This window comes from Convolutriloba macropyga, chromosome 3, assembly GCF_964194025.1.
Source record: "Convolutriloba macropyga chromosome 3, txConMacr16.3, whole genome shotgun sequence".
Lineage (NCBI taxonomy): Eukaryota > Metazoa > Xenacoelomorpha > Acoela > Convolutidae > Convolutriloba > Convolutriloba macropyga.
Genome location: NC_134470.1, coordinates 67,013,652 through 67,029,882, shown reverse-complemented (window position 1 = coordinate 67,029,882; position 16,231 = coordinate 67,013,652). Strand labels below are relative to the sequence as shown.

At 35.5% G+C, this 16,231-nt stretch overlaps 2 protein-coding genes across 3 annotated transcripts in view; one reads left to right on the top strand and one right to left on the bottom strand.

The window, feature by feature from the left end:
• The window catches only part of LOC142336383 (uncharacterized), a 547,349-nt gene that overhangs the window by 336,757 nt on the left and 194,361 nt on the right, over positions 1-16,231 (bottom strand). The gene's annotated exons all lie outside the window — the stretch shown is intronic.
• Positions 14,504-16,231, top strand: part of LOC142336377 (calcium/calmodulin-dependent protein kinase type II delta chain-like) — a 72,100-nt gene continuing 70,372 nt past the window's right edge. The window contains exons 1-2 of one of the 2 annotated variants that reach the window (XM_075385161.1): positions 14,504-14,826; positions 15,009-15,193. The gene's annotated coding sequence lies outside the window, so the exon portion shown is untranslated. Of the gene's footprint in view, positions 14,827-14,998; positions 15,194-16,231 lie in introns of both variants that reach the window. The other variant, XM_075385162.1, reaches the window with a different exon arrangement.

The following is a 16,231-nucleotide window of genomic DNA, read 5'->3' as shown; positions in this document are numbered from 1 at the left end:
TTTCCCTGTGGACCCGTGGCAACGAGGGGGAATATTATAACTATTATAACTAGAAGTTTATCACTTCGACGCGCAACTTCATTTCATATCCCCTTGTGCGCTCATACGCGTGGGGACTCTTCGCTTCATTTTACCCATCAATTTTTTACCACTGCAACCCACCAACCTACCCCGGTAGAAAGTAATTCATTTTCATCTTCCTCTGCCTTTACCCCCTCCCCTCCCTTCCTCATTTTCCCATTTTTACCAATTTCAAACCCCAATATATGTGCCCGTATATCTTTAATATTCTCTCTGCCTATCCTCTTTATCTGTATGATATATTTCGTACATCTTAATTCAAACATCATTGCTATTTTTTGTCGTATATGGATTATACTGCTTTCTATGGAGATAAAAAGATATACATACATTTTGATCTTTATATTTCGTGGCCTCATTTCTACCCGTAGTTGATATTTATTTGCCTTTGTTCGTGTGTCTGTTTGTATGGTAATATTTGGTATGACATTTTTTGTTCACATGATTTTGCCCTCTCTGCTACTACTCGCTGCATTTTGCTCTTTTTCTAATTTCTGCTCCTTTTTATAAATTTGAATTTTTCCTGTTTATACCTACTAACCGACATTGGTAGGCTGATAAATGAGTGTTTAAATGTGGGAGATACTCCCTGATCTATTTGTTTAGTACTTTGATGGTTTTTGGTGCCAAGTTTTTGCTTTGTTTATTATAACACCACGCGAAGATTGACTGAAAACGAAGACAGGTTAGCTGCAAACTTGCGAGGCTCAACTAGTTAATTAGGAGAGTTGATTATTTTCAGCTCTCTATACTTTTTACTGCGTGACAGTTAGTAGAATTGAGCTTTTTTGCAGCAACTTGAATGAAGTTAATTGCACATTTTGAAAATTTCAGTACTTGTTACCGTGTTAAATAAAGTAGTAATCTAATCCTTTGCTTCGATGCAGATTGAAAGGTAAGCTTTTTTTGTATAGGTACAAGCAATTTGTTTGATAAGTTCACAAAAACCGTAGTTACTGTTCTGGTAATTTTTATCATGGCGAATTTTGGCACAACAAAACTCTACGCGAATGAGCGAAAACAGTGCTTTTGTGAATTGAAAGGTTTCATAAGACTTTATTTAACACAAAAAATGTTTGATGCTAGATGATTCATGGTTGGCTATACACGACAGGAACGCACATCGGCTATGACAAAAATTTAAGTCGGACGAGAGCAAAAATTACTATACGGAAATCAAAGTTTACGTTGAAGAATAGCAACACAGTAAATTTAAACTAATGAGAGAACCTGAAACATTGAACGTATAGGAGGATAAGTTTAAGAAGAGTTGTAAAAGAGTTCTGAATACATAAGCTTGAAACAGAAGAGCTGAAATACCAGATATAACTGGAAATTGTGACAAAATGACGATGGAAGTGCTAACCTATTTTCCCGATAGATTCAACCGAAAACCCAAGCCCATTAATTTAAGGCCACGTGTTTATTGTAGTTATGTTTATGGATTGAGGGTTTTTAAAAGTGACAAATGTCGCTTAGTTAGCTACAGATTATCTGATATTTTGTATCACCGCAATTTTGACATTTTGCTGAGAAATGCTCAGCTAATTTTGGATATTTTATTGTGTCAAACAGTGGAGAGACCTTTCATAATTGATAAAAAGGTGGCTCAGAAAACGTGATTTTGGTCTAAAAGTGAACAAAGGTTGTTAAAAGTAAGTCTATCATTGAATATCTAAACCCCTGTAAGTCCTCGTGAAAGACAGAATTCAAAAATAATACAATATAAATTGTACGCTTTAGGGGCTTCTTAATGTTACACGTCAGCACTGGATGGAAGACAAATCAATGTAGCCTTTTGTCAATACAAAAAGCCAAGCAAACTTTAACTTTGCCGCTATTTCGAAACGTTCGATATGGTTGTTGTTTTCGTGATGCAACAATCGATATCGTTTTTGTTGAAAAGAAACTGTGTTCGCGGAAAAGATACTTATACTTTTGGGGCCATTAGTGACAAAACAGATGGTAATTGATCTACAGTTCGCTGGATATTTTTCCGAAGAAGAATGTGAAGTTTATGATATTTTATACTATTTTCTTTAAAGGTAAGGCTAAAATGACCCAATTTTAATTTGAACTATTATAGGGCTCAGTGATAGGGTGTCAAATATGGGATAACAAAGGTTGCGTTTCCACCGCGTTTTTGTCAAATAATGGATTGCTTAATAATCAATCAAACGCCTAAAGTTCGATTTTAGTATCTACTTCGAAAAAAAATCGAAAAAAATATGCTTTAATAGTTTTTAATTGTTCTCAAACAAAATTAGTAGCATTTTTATTAGTCCTGTGGTCTATTTTATGCAATTTTGCTTGAGTGGTTTGTCCGACTCTGTTGACTTTTGTCCTGCAAACGGAATAAACAGGTAACGTCCGGAGGGCATTGAGTGGCTAAGCAACTCTCGTAGCCTTACGCCTTACTAGTCTCTAAGTATGAGATGCATCAAAACTGTTTTAAGTACTAGTCTCTAAGTATGAAATGCATCAAAACTGTTTTGAGGAAACAATTTCATGGTGTGAAGGGTGGTTGATAGAATTTGACCCCACAATATCGACCCCCCTCCCCTCACAGTCGTGCTCACCGCGCGCCCTTTTAATTAAGCTAAAGCTGGGGCGCTTAAGCGTAGCTAGCTACGGACGAAGGCAACTTCTCATCATCGTTTGAGAGCAATTCGCCCGACGTTAGTGGGTTATATTTTTTGTTTATCTCCAAATTTTTTGCTTTGGACAAAACATACGATTTTTAATCTCCCCGTGTTAGTAGCTTTTTAAAACTGTTAGACGTTAAAATTTCAACGACTGGGAATATTTTCAAAAGGAGAGCAATTATTAGGTGAACCTTTTTTTCGGAAAACATTTTCTGCTTAGTGGGTTCTGCTTAGCTCGGTTTTCCTGATCGATTTATTGAAGCTGTTTAGAGGGTACTTTTGCATAGGAGAAATTGAATAGATGTGCCAGTATTTCAATTTTATAGATGTTATTAAAGTGATTTTTGTTACCTTGGCATTGATCTTTAAACAAAACTTGGCATTGAAATTTTTAAGAAAACTTTTTTTACTTGACTTTAAAGTATTATTGGTTTAAAAACTAAGTTTTCATCAAAACACACCTTCCAGGTTGTCCTGAAATCTGAAGATTGGCGTTAAAGCTAAAACAAAATTCGGAATGGCAAAAAAAACAATTTATGCTATTATTTATTGTCTTTTCTAGAAAATCCAACAATTATGGCAGTAAGCGGAAATTGATATTATATAATGAAAATTAACCCGTCTTTTTATCACGAGGACTTTCTCAGCACAATGTCTGTTGATATGCATACAGGTATGAACAGGTCGTATGTTGTCAAGTTTTGATGAATTGTGGGTGGGTGATATGGTGGGTTTGAACATAATGTGCAAACGCACATTGCCAATCCGCCTTGTCCTCGTAGGGTAGCGTTGATCATAAGCGACTTAATTTACTCCTTTGGATAAAATACTGTTTTGGATATCTGGATTCAAAGATACAAAATGTAGCTGAATGTGAATGAGTATATGTTACACTTAACTTTTGGCCTTAGTTTTTTGTGGGGCTCTTAGTACTTGGGGATCTAAGTTTTTGACATTTTCTTACGACATTAGAGGAATATGTTATGCTATTGTTAAGCGAATCCAGTTTCTTGCTTTAAACGGCGGCATTGTTTTGGTGAATTTATGGTCTTTGAGGAGTGCTTCCTTAAAGAGGCTATTGACATTTGGCAAAGGTGTTGCCTAAATCTTTAAGTCATGTGGCAAAAAACACCTGTGTATCTTAGGAGCCTGAAGCGACGACTCAAAACTTTTCTTTTCTGAGAGCCTTTTGAACTTATTGACTTCGTTGATGTACCTCAATCATTCGTGGTCAGTCACGTGAAATTCTTCTGAAGAAACAGAAACAGAGTTGCGCATATTTATCTGCTGCTATATAGAGCATGTGTTCTCAAATGGGAAGAATTTGGGGTTTGTGAGGTTTGTCAAATTTGAACTGCTTTCGAAGCAATGAACAGCATTTTATTGTAATGAGTAGTATTGATTAGCAGTAGCTGCCTGCTAAGTTCACCTGACAGAAATAGAAAGTAAGGGAGATAGAGCAAGAGCACGAAAGGCCAAGGGAAAACAAATTGATGGAATTGAATATTCAGTACATTTGCATTACACCATTTTTATGGATGCATCCCTGTGTATTGTTAGGTAGAATAAATAGGTGGGAATGCTGTTTGGTTCTGATAGCAGAAGCTTCATCTAGCCGATTTCAATCAACTTGGTTGATATATAGTTGACCGTCACTCTAATATAAGACCTTAGCTGTTTGGCTTTGTACCCTAGACAAATAGATTTGTGGACGAATGAAAAAGAAAATCTAAATAAGGGGATTCTTGTGCTTATTTTCTGTTTGAAGACCTTATCTTAAGTTAGAACAACCATCGTTGGGAGTAATAAGTTGAGGCAGTGTCTTAGTCTGCAAATGTTAAATGGCATCTTCAGTTTTTTGTTCCTACCTGAATAAGGCTTCATGTAGGTGTGTATAAAAGTGTATATATGCATTTGTGTACTACAGAAATATCTAATCTACCAAGTATGTATCTGCTCACTGTATGTATGAATGTATGTGTGTGTATAATGCTAAAGGTATGCGCATGTACTCTACACCGCTTATCTAGGCATATCTATCTGTGTTAATTCGTGGAGTTACCATCAAATATGTTTTTGTCCTCTTTTTTGTCGCATACACTTTCTACTCTCTTTCTTACGCACTCCTCCCCGCCTCAACCGATTTTAATATTTTTCCCATTTAATTCTTCTGTTTTTTCCGTACATCAACCAACCAACCAGCGTTCTACAAATATCCCCCTCCCCGCCTCCACCAAATTTGTGCGCCTTCTCTCGCTCGTACTCTTCTTTTCAATGCTACCAGCTTGTTCGCTCTTTTTTCCCCATTTTTCCTTCATTATGTCTCTGCTCTTTATTTCTTTCTTTTCCTTTCATAATATGGCGTTTTATCATTCTTCAATTTTTCTCTTTTTTCTTCTATCTGGCATTTGTACAGTACTGCACGAAGAGCAGTGCAGCTATGCATTGTCGTACTATATCTTCCCTATCTAGTTTTTATAATACATTTATTTTTCTCCATCTATGGGAGTGTACTACTACTACTACTATACCACTACTAATACTGCCATTACGACCACCACCACCACAAATGCCGCTACATTCAAAACTAAGTCTACCAATTGAGAGAGAGAGAGAGAGAGAGAGAGAAAATGCACTTTCATTTCCATTGCTATATCTTGTGTGTGAGTGAGTGACTTTAGATTTGGTCTGATCTGGTTTTTCTTCACTTTTCATTTTTTTTAGTTTTTCTATCCTTTTTCTGAAGTCATTACTCAATATATATGCATACACAAATACCTCTGCGTTAACTTAACTGCGCGGTTCATTGTGACTGTGTGTTTTTATGTGTATTTGTGTTTTGTGGTAATTATCATCAGCGATTATTGCCGTGTATGGTGAATGCATGCTTTACTGTCGGTTGTTTGTTTTTGGTAGCTGAAATGAAGCGTGGTAGCTTCTGCGTATTATATTTTCACAATAAATTTTTTGTTACTCTTAACCTGTCAACAAGAATTCATTACCATTATTACCTTGACAATTTTTAAGCTATCAAATTGAGCTGGAGAATTTGTTACTGATATACCTATTCAAGGCGAATTGTGACATAACATCTATGAGCTTAAGTTTTATTCAAAACACAACACGTTTTACATTATACACTATTTTTTGTGCCAATTGACACATTTTAAAATCATTTTTTAACAATGGCTGGAAGTTTGAGCGATTCTCGCCCAACGTTCTCAACTGAAGGCTGATAAAGGTCCAATCTGGTGAAATGGTCAGGTAAGTGGCTTCCACACGATTGGAGATGAAGCTACCTAAAGGAGCACCATGGCTCTTATGTTTAATGAATGGTTAAATTAGCTTGTCTGCAGTGTTTTCTTGCAATATACAGGGGGGGGGGGGGGACAAAGTTTTTATTACTACTTTCTCCTACTTTATTCTGTTGCTTTTTTCATCGTTATCAAAACGAATTTGTAGTTAATTGCTCTGAAAAAAGGTCGCAGCAAGTATTTTAGCTATGATGGCCTTAATGCAATTTTTGTACAACTGATTTTCTGTCTGGCATCCAAATTTTTTCCAAGTTGCTGAGTTATCTAAGAGCTTTATTTTAATTGTATGCCATTCACGGAAACTTCTATGAGGACCTAAATTCGTGGTATAAATGACACTTCTTGTTTACAATTCGAACCCACCCCCCCCCCCCCCCTCCTCACACCGAACTCTGCTGATGCGTAGTGTCACTCTATCAAGGGCAATTTTTAGAGTTCTTGATATCGATCCTTCACTTTTGCTCTTGCCATCGTCCTCGTTTTTTTTGCAAATTGAGTAAAGATGGGATCCTAAGATTAATCTAGCGAATACCGAAGCGAACCCATCGCTGGTTGTTTGATACAGACTCGTCTGATGTTATTTGGTTATAGTCTGTTTTTTCTACTTGTGACTCCTCCAGAAGATTAGTTGCCGTGTCATGAACAAGTAAGTGGTAATTGTTCCGAACCCTCTTGAGGGGGGGGGGGGGACTATATACTTCAATGGGTTTTTTGTTCAGACAATCTTGGCCCATCGATATATTCATCATAGAGAGTTGAGACTGATATCATTAGAAAGCTTGTCTAGCGTAGAATATGGAATCAAAAAGATTTTTTGATTTTCGTTTTTTACGGGGAGTTATCGAGGTTTAAACTTTTGAGAAAATAGAGTGAATTCCATTGATTTTATTCACATTTTCCGGAATGTTTGACTAAAATTTCGAAAATTTTGCTAAAGTTTGTTAAATTTTTTAAAAGTGTTGTTGACTTTTTTAAAGACAAAAAAATATTGTCGGCTATTTTTATTCAATTATTTTGTCAAAAAATTCTAGCTAAATTTTTCAAAATTCAGACTTTTTCATCAAAAACAGTACGAAGTATGTTTCTTTAGTCTACTTTGATTAAATTTGCAGGAAGTACACACCCAAACACCACTAACACAATCTTTGAAGACTCAAAAAGGGGGCTATCTCTACTTCAGCTTCCGTTGAGAGTGCTCTGTAATTAAAAGTTTGCCAATTTTGGTAACTTTACTCTTTGATTATCAAAAAGGAAACATTTATTTTTGATTTTTTAACTAACAAAAAATCTATATCTATATAATTCAAAAGTTAAGTGTTTCTAATGAACGAACAGCATTAGCAGAATTTAATTGAATTTTTTAATTTTGTCTTGAACTGTCTGTTTTACATGATCTTTTAGTCGTTTGAAATATCCTGTACAATGGTCCGGGTTCATTGGCTTTTCATGGAAGAATAGAGGGGCTGATACTTTGATATTAGTAGATAGCTGATGATGCCTTTTTTGGGGTGTTGCTTTGAAAACAAGTGTTCTCCAAAATAAAAAACCACTTTTTAACTTCGCAATTTTGTTCCGTTTATTGTCTGTTTCTTACCTAGTCTCTTTAATTACATGCCAAATATAAAAATATTGTTGTCAAGTGAAGGTGTCAAAGCGGTTGGTGTCACAAAATCTAATGTTTTTAAAGAATTCGTTTTGACTTTAATGGAGGTCACATAATACATCATCGGTGTTCGAAGAAAGTGCAATGGAACATATTTTGAGTGCCACGGTATGGCTTTACGGCTTCGAAAGCGTTTTGTGTCAAAATTTAACTGATTTTTTGTTTATTGTCTAGATGTTCTTTTTTAATCGCATGAAAATTGAATAACGACAGTTCTTAGTTCCCATCTTTAGAAACACTGATAATCGTAAATTTATGGGATGTTTTTTACCAAGCCTTATTTTGGACTGGTTCACTATCTTTTCTGGTGATTAACAAGTTATTTTGTTTAGTTGCAGTTTTATCTGACGCTATTTTGACTTTGTTATTAAGTTTTGTTTTTTAAAACGGACATAAATTTTTTGATGTAATTAATGTTTGTTGTTGTTTGATCTTGCTGTTCGTCTTGACTCGCTTTCTTATTTTTGGCATATCTCTTGAATCTAATGCATCATTTTTTACTCCACTGAGTTATTTTCGTTCATACACCAATTTTTTTTTGAAAAATACTTTGTATCTGTTCCTCATTTGGTAGACCATTATGCCAAAATTGTTGATGAGCGGGGTCGGAACCTTATGTGTGATGGCACATTACCGATCCTTCTTGTTAACATTAACATCTAAAGGTGGTTAATTTAAACAATGAGTTTTTCATAATTATTAAATAGTTTTAGCGATTTGAGTAATTGATTAGAATTGGGTAGATTTTTGGAATAAATTTCAACAAGACCGAGAAGACAATGCAAAGTTCTATAGAGGACAGAAATTCATGCAATATCGAAAGAGTTGTGTGCTTGATGTTATTTTTGTCTCTTTTTGGAGCGGGTGTGGTTCATTCTCGTGAATACGTTTTTGGCACACATGGCTTACCACCCTCTCAAAAACTTACAGTTGAGGTCAACCGAAAATATATCACTCCATTTGAAGGTTATTTGAAGATGCATAATACAAACAAATCATTTTATAGAACTTTTATGCCGCTAATACAAAAAAAAACAAATTTTTTAATTTCTGGTAATCAAAATGAACTCTTGGCGATTCCTAAAAACCTTATTCCTATGTCTTATTTTTATTCCTGTGTCATATTTTTATTGCCATTTTGAGACTACTTGTCTTCGAAGTCATGGAAGCTATTGTCTGACAATGTGCCAGCTGATCATGTGGGGCTGGCTTTTTGTGTGGAGTTGTTGTATAGTAGTATATGCAAGCAAGTGGTTAGTGATTTTTATTTTGAAGACAAATAGCAAAAAATATTACAAGAATGATTTTCATTTTTTTTAACATTTTTAGGCACCCAATAGCTTTCAGCGCTGATTATTGGCTAAGTAATGCTACCAGACGTCAAATTGAAAGGTCTGGATATAGTTTATTTGCTAAATTTAAATCACTTTAGCTCCCCGCAAAATTCTAGCCCCCCACCCCCACATTATGGTATAATTACTAGGACGGGGGAGGGCTATAGGTTATATCACCTCTAAGCTTGACTATAATGGGAAAGACCTGTTTTTTGTACTCGAATTCTTTGCTCACCGATTTTTTAGAGTTGAATTAATAAACAGTTTTATTGGACAATTCCACTAATACAACTATATTATCAAAAAAATCAAGGCATGCCAGAAGTCAATGAGATTATCTGCCCTCTATCGGGATCCGCGCGTAAAAATGAACGTCGGAAGTTCAAAGCAACTTCTGCAAAGTCACGTTTTAATAGAAAGCGAAAAGCAAATTCGGGAAAACAAAACTGAGCTCAACAAAAACTACGGATGAGAAACAAATCCATTTAACATAACCCATTCATCATAAAACTGACTTCCAAAAACAAGACAGAGGCAGATTCTACCTTGCTTGAACTGAGTCCTGACCACACGATGGATCTGAACGTATAACATTGGAGCTAAATATTTTTCAATTTAGTGGGAAAGACCCCAAAAGCCACCTGCATTGCAATCTTAAGCAATGAAAACGCTACTTTTCAACTCTCGTTGTTAGTGTTCTCTGTCTGCCTGGAAAAACGTTGTTTCAATCTATCAGAACCACCAGACATCGAAAATATTCATCTATTATAAATTAAAATTTTAATTACGGACATTGATAATGATTTTTCTTCCAGAGCCGATATCGCATAATTTTTTAACAGGCAGCGACGCTAAAACGCAGTCAGGCAATAATTTTAAATTCTGATAGAAAATATCTAAAACTGCTTTTAAATGGCGAGAGCCAACCCTTTCTGCTTCGGCTCTTTCCAGTTACCCATTATAGCCCTCTCCTAACCAGATTGTTGGAGCTAATATTTGAAGCCATCATGAGCATATTTTATGGCGGGCAATAATGCCACATCGCAAAATAAATTTGAAGCAGAATAGGGAAGTTGACATTGAAAAATATTCAATGTTTGTTTGTTTTCTGCTAATCGGCCTGAAAGAGATCATTCGACATGTTTATCAGATGAGTGGGAGTATGTTGATGTTGTTACATTAGGAGGGTTGCCCCATTTAGATCCACAGGAGCACAGTAGGTAGCAGTTCCAGTTCAGTGACTATTCGCCCCATTTTATATCCCCTCTCTCCCATCCAACCATCCAAAACACGTCACTACACAAGTTCCTAATCCATCACAACACAAAAGTAAACAAAAATAGGCAAAACAAACCAAACAAGACCTTTATTACTTGCTTACTCCCTTCCCTTACCTTCCATTCCATTTTTATATCTCAATCTCCCTATCTTCCTCTACCTGTCGTCCCATTATTTACTTGTGAGTGTTGTGAAGTTGTCGTTTGTTGTGTTTTAAGACTATTTTGGTGGATAAAAGGAACATCTCTGGAACTGCTGTTGTTTATGTGTTCCAATTATCGTGCCTGGGAGCTCCCTTTATTGCTTATAAATTATTCGCCCTGGTTACAACCACAGTGTGCCATTACTGCTTCAGTTACTTACTTCTTGCTCTCTCTTCTTTTCTTCTTGTCTTTTTTCTGCTTTTCCTCAGATGAGCCCCTAGCTTGCATTCCTTCCGATCTAGAACTTAAATCAAAATTAGGATTACTGTTTTAATTTTGTTTTACAAAAAATGCTAGTTTTTGAGAAACAGGTATGCTGTTTTGAAATTTTCTTATTCTCAAAACTATCCTGTTTACAATTCGGGATTTTTCCCTGAGCTCGAAAAATGCCCTTAGTGGCAACGAAAGAATTTGATTTTTGTCATATTAATTTTCTCTGAGAAGTCGAGAATTTGCCGATTTAGAACTAAACTATCTACAAATTCACTTTCATTTATTCGAAGTGAATGCGGGAAGGTAAATATTTTGGAAATTGTACTCTGTTGTCTGGTAACATGATTGGGCGATGATTAATTTCATATTTATTAGTTCAGGGGTGACATATTAACGTGCGTGTCCGGACAAAACAGTCCCAAATTGCAAAATATTCCCAGACAAAACAGTCCCAGACAAAATAGTCCCATGAAACCAGACAAAACAGTCCCAGACAAAATAGTCCCAAATAAAATGTACCTAATGCCATTATACCCAATGTACTTTGAAATGTTCGTTCAATAATCCGACAACAAATTAGCAGTCGATATTACCCGTATGTTTTAACATACCTCATGGCCATGACCATGCCTCAGCGGCCCGTGGGACTTGATATGAAACTATCACAACCGAACATGGGATTAAATTATCCGCTTGTTAAATCATACGTGTGAGAGCTATTATAATGGCCTTGGGACTATTTTGTCTGGGACTGTTTTGTCTGGTTTCTTGGGACTATTTTGTCTGGGACTGTTTTGTCTGGGAATATTTTGCTATTCGGGACTGTTTTGTCCGGGACTGTTTTGTCTGGGACTGTTTTGTCTGTTCACCATTAACGTGTGAAGGCGTATTTTTTTCATCAATTGGAGGCCAATCTATGCGACTGAAATTGTTTATTTTTTATGATCCTTTAAGATTCGGTCAGAAAACTCATGTTTCATGAGATTTCAGTCTTTAAATTTTTGGCTTCCAATTTCACATGAGACCAACAAGGCACCTTCGAAGAGCATGCTGTGGCTAGATGCTCTGGAACAAAGTTTGGCAAAATTATTTTAGTCTTGTTTGGGTCCTTTTTGTAAGAAACATTTTTGCGTGATAACATCTCTGGAACAGAATATAGTTTGATTACTATTTTAATTCATTTTTGCTCTAACACCCACTTAGTTAGGGTCCCGTTCAGTCAGTTTTAGACAATCGGTATATTTATAGTACACAAATTATAGACGACCTATCAATCGTAGAATGTATTACTTTAACGCCTATTTTAGAGCCTAAATCGAGCATATCGCCTGTTTTGCCATTTTATGTGGCTATTTCGGCAAAGTATGAGTGCTTAAAAAATTAACTAATTAACTTTCTTAAATGCAAGATTTTTGAATTTTGCATGCTCGCCGAAACTTTTAAAAGCTTTGTGGGGTATTATAGCCAGAAAAAGTTTGCCTCTCTTGTGAGAGCTAAAAATACAATTTGAAGGATTTTTCTTGTTTTTTTTTTGTTATTTGCGTCTTATGCTATTTTCATTTGCAGCTGTTGACCTCTATTGCTTGTTTAATGAAACACAAGGGAGATTGACTGTTCTTCGCAGAAGAAGTGTTAACCTAACAACTAGCAGTTTTTAGTAGTCGTCATTAGCTCCTCAAATGGCTAGTGTTTAAGCGCTGTCTGTTACGGCTCCACTGATTTTCGAGTGTTTAGGTAAATGTGAACAAAAGTCCAGAGAATGCAGAGAGAGAGAGAGAGAGAGAGAGAGAGAGAGAGAGAGAGATAGATAGATAGAGAGAGAGAGAGAGAGACTGCGATTTTTGTCTGCACATAAGTTGTGAAACAGTTTTTTGCTGGGTGAGAGAAATGTTTTGTTCACGCGCGGCATTTGTAAACCTGTTTTTGGTTTCTGACTTTGTGTTTTGGCCCAAGTGCCTCTCTTCACTTACTTCCTTGAACAATTGCAAGCATAGTAGAATTTTTGAATTTCTTAAAATTCTATAAGTTTAAATCAGTTTAATCAGTTGTTAAAATTCTATGCATTTGGAGCCATTTTTGCGTTCTTCGTCAATTTTGAGATTTTGCCGTCTTTTGCTGCTGTGTGAAGATGCTCTTCTATGCAGCTGTATGTCTTTTGTGGCAAATTTTGTTGTGTAACTTTTGAGTATATTCTTAACCATTACTTTTGGATCTTTTTCTACATTTTTGTTCAATTTTCTGTCTATTCCTCGGTTTTTTGGGCTTCTGATATCTTGCACGGGTTGTGTATATCTAGCTAGTTTTTCTGCATCTTCATCATATTAAATGTATGATGAGCTTGTTAATGCAACCGAGAAATTGGAATTTTCGCACTCCTGGTTTTTTTAAAGCTTGGTGGGCAATCTGTTGTATAGGTTATCAATGACTCGACATAAAGTAACCGAAAAGTTTCTGGAGAACCATTGTTGCGACCTTGCAACTTGAGGAGTTTTGCCTGGAATATTTTTTACAGCTTGGAATCTAGGGGTTTCGTTTCTTTTTCTTGTCTTATTTTGGGTTATCTTTGTATTCACTAATCTGATATGTTTGCCTATTTTGTCAGTTACTGATTGAAAGTATCCTAAAGGATTAATTGCTGTATCATTTGCCATCATTAGTCCTGTGGTTTTATGCGATTTTTTGCTTTACCGATTGTTGTCTGACCCGTTTTACTTTTCGTCCTCAAAAAACGGGTTAAACAGATAACGCTCGGAGGACATCGAGTTCTCTTAGACACTTCGTCTAAACAGTATTAAGAATTCAATTCAAACAAAGCTGTTTTGAGGAGTCATTTTCACGGTGTAAGAATGTCGTTGAAAACAACAAAATACTTGGAGCTTGTAATTAAGAGGTCTAAAAGACCTTTGACACAATTGATCACAGCATACTACTTCATCCTACTTCTGGAGTGCTACCGTTTTAGAAGACGGTTTTATACGTTAATCTAAAAATATCTTATTAATCTATTTCAATACAATAGGCTGTTTATTGGTTTTGTCATGCGCTTAACCAGCTGTTTAACAGATTTTTAAAATAAATTGAACCAAAATATAGAAACAAGAAGCAATTATTTTAAAAAATGGTGGCAAAATAGCTTTAAAAAGTTAAAGGATAAAAACCTACTTCAAGAACTATATGTGCAATAGTGGAAGTATTAAACTCCTAATAGTTCAACCTGAATCTGTTTAAGCTCTGGAAAGCATCGGTCATTTTTTTGAAATGTGTGATTGTGAAATTAGGTTCAATTAGCGCAAATTATGCGAAGAAATTTTGAGAACACAGCTCACTAACTAAACAACAAAGAAACACTTGAGATCCAACAAAAATTTAAGTTATGAGCGTATTAATATTAAAATAACTAACTAAGCCAATCTTAACGAAATTTGATTAATAAAATTAGACAGATTGTCTAATAAAGTGATGCAAGAATGCAGTTTGAGTAGTGAATGGTTCTTCAATGCGACTGTTTCAGATGACAAGTTTATTTTATTGTACATATGTTTGGGCATTTAATTGTGGAAATGGGTGAGATTTTTGCATCAACTGGGGACTGAGATGATTACTCGAGAGTTTTTTTTCAGCTATGGATTTAAAAAATTGATAGGGATAAGTTTATAGAACTCATTTTGTAGCTCTAGGTTGATTATTATTCGCGTGGCTGTAATTGTGCTTTTATAATTTTGAGGGTTACGGTAACTAACCGATTGAGCTAAAATTAAAGTATAAAACAAAATTATTTGATGGACTGATTTTCAGATAGAGCTATGCTGTCCCCTCCTGCTCCATGGTTAGCATTAAAAAACAAAACCATAGCCGTTCAGAATAGCAATTATTCCTACGTCGACAGTACCACTTAATGGACCTAACAACAGAACTCAAATTTGTTTAGAGACACTACGACAGACCGTTAATCCAATTTGGCATTGTTATGTAATTTGCCTTTTTTGATCTGTCTTAACAATCAATCAAATCAAAATCAAGAATTCTTCATCATCGAAGCTTTCACGACTGCTTATATATGCATTCCTATTTCGAACTTATTACCGTCTTAGAAAGGTTCCCTGGATCTGTTTCCTTTACCCTGATTAGCATACAACCAATAACCATTATTCATACTTGTAATGATGGATTTCAGTTGTTGTGTTCCTTAGTATTAGGAAGCAAATTGTTTTTAATTTTCTCCTAATAATGTTTTCAACTTTTTTCATCTGGTCAAAGAAGGAAACAGGTCCGTTTAGATATTATCAGCATCTGTCATTATTCGATTGAACAATCCAATTTCAGCTCTAACTCAGCCATTAACAACTTCTATTTTGTGGTGCTAACTTGAAGATATCCGAGCGAGGAAACAAAGATACCAAAACACTAACTTCCCGACTTTCGCAGACATATTTGCACTTGGGCTTGTCAATAAAGAAACGAGGTTAGTAATTGATTTTGCTCTCATTTTAGTCTTGTTGAACTGAAATAATTAGCATATTTTGCTCATTATCATATCGATCATTTTACATATTTGGTTTTCATTTAAACATTTGCCTATTTGGTACATTTGCTTATTTGGCTTAAAATTTTCCGGATCTTTTACTGAAACGCCCCTAAAACGGCACTAACTTTCTTCAATTTATCCTGTTTTTTTCCTGCGCTCGCTCCGTTTTCGTTTTTAGGGACATACCCATCTTTACTATTAGGAAAAGCATACCTCAAGACGGGAAGAAGAAAAATTTCGGTAAACTTTGTGATCTCAAGAAAGGACATATAACAAAATGGAAAGAAATTAAACTCACTTGAAGAATGCTGGATCATAAAACCGGCTTCGGAAAAAATCACAAAACACTCAATTTTATAGAGGGAAATAAACCCGCAAGGAAAAATACCCCCTCACGGAAAAAATCCCCATTTGACTGCGCGTTTGGCTATCACAACCAAACAAAATATCACAGCCGAAATTCAATTTTTAAAAAAGGGGGTTTATTTCCTATCTAACAGTTGGGATTTTTTATTTAGCTGGGGTATATCTCAGACGCCATACAACGCAAACAAGTCACAACTGAAAAACTAATTTTGATCGGCACGTTTTGTGTTTGTATTTTCAAAATGTTTGATTCGGTTTTTGGAAGAAAAAAATAATAAATTCATTACATTGGCCTATCAAGTGTGCAGCACCTTGGTGGGCAGAATGTTAGCACAAGTGCTTTTAGGCCCCTGCTCTGTTTCACAAAACATACAAATACGAAAGCATGTTTATTTGCCCTAAAGAGGAGAAACAAACAAAAAACATAGCGGGACACTTAATGAATTACAATCCAAAGAAATGAATTAACTAATGACCCGAAAGATAATGTTTTTACAGCAACGTCAAACTAAAACAGTCAACAGACCCCATCGCCCTCTAGGCGCAAATTGAACAAAAACCTAAGAACAACTGAAAAAAAATCTCAATATTTTCAACAGTTTAAAAATC